This window comes from Hyaena hyaena, unplaced genomic scaffold (assembly GCF_003009895.1).
Source record: "Hyaena hyaena isolate Hyena2069 unplaced genomic scaffold, ASM300989v1 scaffold_15, whole genome shotgun sequence".
In the NCBI taxonomy this organism is placed as follows: Eukaryota; Metazoa; Chordata; class Mammalia; order Carnivora; family Hyaenidae; genus Hyaena; species Hyaena hyaena.
Window position 1 is genome coordinate 6,164,949 of NW_024080647.1, and position 4,929 is coordinate 6,169,877.

At 44.8% G+C, this 4,929-nt stretch overlaps 1 long non-coding RNA gene across 1 annotated transcript; it reads left to right on the forward strand.

Moving 5' to 3' along the window:
- The first annotated feature begins 515 nt into the window (after positions 1–515).
- On the forward strand, positions 516–2,900 carry LOC120222014. Its single transcript, XR_005525944.1, has 3 exons — positions 516–575; positions 809–989; positions 2,741–2,900. It is a non-coding gene; the product is annotated as an uncharacterized LOC120222014 (long non-coding RNA).
- Positions 2,901–4,929: the final 2,029 nt, after the last annotated feature.

Genomic DNA, 4,929 nt, shown 5'->3' on the forward strand with positions numbered 1-4,929 from the left:
GGAAGGCAGAGGGGCTTGGCTTAGAGGTTCCCAGCAAGGACTATGGTCCAAACTGGTCCCTTCCAATAGTCTATGATTTCTTTTCCATCTCATAAACAGATCTTCAACCCAAAGTCTAAACTGATTTACTCACTCTGTGCCAAATTTGTACTGAAGCACTTCAGAGATACCAGTACTCGTGGAGGACTAAGGCCAATACTCTATAAGCTGCCACTTGAGGGGGCATTCCTGGCTCCGACACAGAGGCCAGACATGCAGGACAGCGGCCCTTTCATCTGGCTCTGAGGATCAGCTGTGGTTTTATAGGCACACATGCTCTGCAGTCTCTCCTCTGAGGGTGGGGTTGCGTTCCATCGCAGCCAGACCTGGCCCCTAAAAACTAATTTCCTAGACTCAGGGACCACCAACTGTTTATGATGATGATTATTATTACAGAGCAATGGAATTCCTGCTCAGATTCCAAAAGTGACCCATGTGGAGGAGCCTTTGCAAAGGCATCCTGAATCCTGCACAACCTCGTGGTCAGAGGGAAGGGCGTAACGCTGGGTTTATGGTCCCAGCCCTGCTGATACCAGGTGTGTATCAGAGATGGAGGCATGCTCAGTTTGCTTTACATACGTGAGCCCATTTAATCCAAAAGGGAGACACCATTACAACTACTCATTTTTATGAATTTGCAAATTGGGGCAGAGAGTGGTGAAGCATAGTGCAAGTAAAGCCTATTATCATTCACAAAATGCTTTTCTCCTTATTATCTCATTTCATCATCAAGAAAACCCATCTTACGGATAAACTTCTTTTGGCTCAGGTTCCCAGTTTTGCACAGGTTGGACACAGATTCAGAGCACTGAACCCAATCCCCTCTGGCAGATCCACAAATGGCTATAATAAGAAGCAAATGGTGAAGCATGCCTTCAGACAATCCTGTGAAACTCGGGTGTTTCAGAGACTGGCATGCCAGCATATAGACGGAAAGATTGAAGGAGGAGGTAATATCTCGATTAAGTTCTTGTCAGTGGGCAGTATTGGACAAGCATAATTTGAGGGGAGGGGGCTCTGGGAGGAATGGACATGAGCTAGAGCCTGGGGAGGAGGTTAGTGGGAATATTCTCTTTGATGGGTGAGAACACATGGGACAGTGGGTCAACAACCTACAGGTGGAGGTCCCTGATCTCTGATTCCCCTGACCATTTTCCTCATCCTCACTGGGTCAGGGACAGGGTGGGGCAGGGGTGGCAGCGCCATATTGTTTACAAGTGCTGGGGAGATCCAGCAGCTTTCTAAAAGAAGGAACAATAAAACTTTTATAGACTATTGCAGAGTCAGTTGCACCATAAGGTAGAGTCAGGTTGTGTGTATATGTGCTGGGAAGTTTGCAGGTCAGGGAAGGTGGGGAGCAAGCTAGTGAGGAGTGGGGGTGGTGGGGGTGTGTGTAACAGCTCCTCTGGCTCGTGTTAGTTTATCCCACCAGAAGCATGGTTTAGGGGAGGACAGGATCCCTTTTTGAGCCTCAGTTTCCTCATCTACAAAACAGGAGGTCATAGTATCACTCAGGGTTGCTGCAAGAAATCAATGAGATGGGCCAATTTGTCTTGTGACATTACTTTCATTGTTATTTGACACTATTTTGAAGCTTAAACCTTTTTATGGGTGCAAAGCTTCCCAGTTAGAGAATCAAAGTCTTGGGAGTAGGGGCCATGCCATCTTTTTCTTTTAATCTTCAACAGTACCTAACACACAACAAATCATTTCACAGACAGACAAATTCTTAGTAAGGTGTATTTACCCATGGCATGAGCTAGTCCCTGAGTGAGTCTTTTTGGAGCCTTAACCTTAGTTCCTGAGATTATAACAAGCCAGGTCCGCTAAAAAAAAGCAAGGTGGAGGTGCCCTGGGTGGCTCAGTTGTTTAAGCGTCTGACTCTTAATTTCTGCTCAGATGCTGAGCATGGAGTCTACCTAAGATTCTCTTTTCCTCTGCCCTTTTTACACACACGGTCTCTCTCTCTCTCTCCCTCCCTCTCTCTCAAGAAAATGCAAGGTGGATTTCACACAATCTTTCTTTTATTAAAAATTTTTTAAAATGTTTATTATTTCTGAAGGAGAGACAGAGCACAAGCAGGGGAGGGGCAGAGAGGGAGACACAGAATCTGAAACAGTCTCCAGGCTCTGAGCTGTCAGCAGAGCCCGATGTGGGGCTCAGATTCACAAACCATGAGATCCTGACCTGAGCCGACATTGGACGTTTAACCGACTGAGTCACCCAGGCGCCCCTCACGCAATCTTTCAATAGTCATAGGCAAAGCTGCCTGGGGCCCCTGTTATGTGCCTGGGCATATGTGAGTTCTATTACATTGGATTTCTCCAAAAAGGTAGGTTATTTTATTTTTTCAAAGCCTTTTCTTCTTCTTTTTTAAAAACTTTTATTTACTTAGTTATTGAGAGAGAGAGAGAGAAAGAGAGAGAGAGAGCAAATAAGCAGGGAAGGGGCAGAGAGAGAGGGTGAGAGAAAGAGAATCCCAAGCAGGCTGTTAGAGTCGAACTTAATGTGGGGCTGGAACCCACGAACCATGAGATTATGACCTGAACCCAAACCAAGAGCTGAATGCTTAGCCGACTGAGCCACCCAGGTGTCCCAAAAGTATATTATTTTAGAATCAAGAACGAGATGTGTTCAGGTGAAGATAAATTAACAATCAAATTATTGGAAAATGAGGGTCTTGTCCTTTTTGCTACTGCAGGTTCATCAGCAGAACAGAGTTATTCCTCTCCTGAGCCTCATGTGCAGGGCACCAGCCTTCCTGTTTCTGAGTCCTGCACAACTTGCCCTGGGTGATGGAGTGGAGGGCTGCTAATGGACAACTTTGTGTGTGTGTGATTGTAGGAAGGAGAGGAAGAGCATCAGGGCTTTTTTTTTTTTTTTTTTCTGGAACATCTAGGCCCAGGTAGGAGAAAGGCTTGATTGTCCTAGAAGAGAAGGGATCAGGCTTGAGGCTTGGTTGGGGAAGAGGATGGGAGACCCTCATTCCTGAGGGTGGCAGGAACCCAGGGTTGGCTGGTGGATGCTTAAGGACCATTCCTTTGGAGTCTGGCTTCTGTCCCACGGCTGAGCCTGGCACGGTGGTCATGGATATGTTTGTGGTGCAGTCCCCACAAGCCTAGACCAGGGATCCTAACTGACCACAACCAGAGGACTTGCTCCTATTTTCTCATGGGTCATGAAACCCTCGGGGAAGGGACAAGGAAGCCCCCCAAAATGACCAAAATGAGCCTTCACACTGAGCTTAGTTTAATCAGGTATTGGAGCCCGATTTGATTTAACGCAGAAACATTTCAATAGTACCAATTCTTATAGCTCAAGCAAGGAACAAAAATTCATGCCAGTTAAGCGAGCAATGATGAACATTGTGTGGAGAAGTTGTTATAGAAAAACCTTCCTGGGACCTGAACATTGTGTGTAGAGGGTGGGAGAGGGCAGAGATTGGTATGGAAGAGCACAGCATCAGTCTGCCTAATTTTGGGGTGATACACTTTTTTTAAAAAGAGGGCACTGTGGGGATGAGCACTGGGTGTTATATGGAAACCAACTTGACAATAAACTATTAAAAAATAAATAAATATTTAAAAAATGAAATAAATATTCATGGTTGGCTCTAAAAAAAAGAGTTTACTTTTGGGATAAATGCCTGGAAAATGTGCATCTTTGACATATTTTAAAGACAAGGAGATGATTCAAAACCACAGGTAGTCTCTACAGTGTTAGGAATTTGCATTGGAGTTTGTCATTTCACATTTGTGTTACATGTTTGCAGTTAGAGTATCCAGCTTAAGGAGAAAACAAGGATTTTTGGGGAAGTGAGAGCCTTACTTTACTTGCTCTGTATTAAATTTCTATTTGTTCGTTTATCCCCTGAGCTCCTGTGCTAGGTCTTTCTTTTGTCAGTGAAGTTTCCTGCTTTGGTTCCCCGTCAGACTCTCTCACGATCTGGTGTCATCACTCGATTTTCACTGTCACCTGTTTTGGGGACCTTGTCTATTGCCCCCAGAAGCCCAGCGACTACAAAAGGAAAACTGTGAAGGTATGGTTACAGAGAGACAGCTTCTCCTGATTTTGATATGGAAGGACAGTGCTACAGCCCCCTTTCCCAAATCAAGATGAATTCAGACTTAGGAGCCAGACATCTTTGAGCTCTACCAGCAGGAAGGCAAGATGGTCTGGTTAAGAAGGTCCAATGCCATGGAGGAGGACACTTGTGGGGATGAGCACTGGGTGTTATGCGGAAACTAATTTGACAATAAACTATCTGTAAAAAAAAAAAAAAAAAAAAAAAAAAAAACTTGTTTGAATCCTCTCCCCACACCTATATATTGAAAGTATATAGTAAAAATACTGTGATGAAAAGCTACCTGAACTATTTTTTTCCTCTTCAGTGGTACTGTTGTGAAATAAAATTTTGTACATTTCTTTGCAAAAAAAAAAAAAAAGAAGGTCCAATGCCAGGCAAGGGAGGAAGGGTTATTCCTCAGGGCAGCAGCTCAAGGATGTTTTGTCAGGTTGAGAATGAAGAATCTTAGTGGGAGGCAGTCAAAACCAAAACCAAAGGCACCATAACAAGTGTCAAATCCCAAAGGTGGCTGAGGTGGAAGAGAAGAAGGAACAGAAAGGTGAGGGGGCAGTTAGAGGAAGAAGCTGGGCTCAATAGTCAGGACCAGATCTGTGAAGGGAGACGGTGTGCTAGCATACCCATGACATTCTGTGGCTGGTTCATTCCCCAGAGGGTAGTGTTGATCTCAGAGGCCAGAGGCTGGACATTCACCTTAGTTCCTTGAGAATCTATGGAACTCCCCTTGATGCCTATGTGCTTTTCTTAGCCAGTTTGCTGCCTACACTCTGAGCACTGAATGTTTGGATCCATCTATCTACCTGACC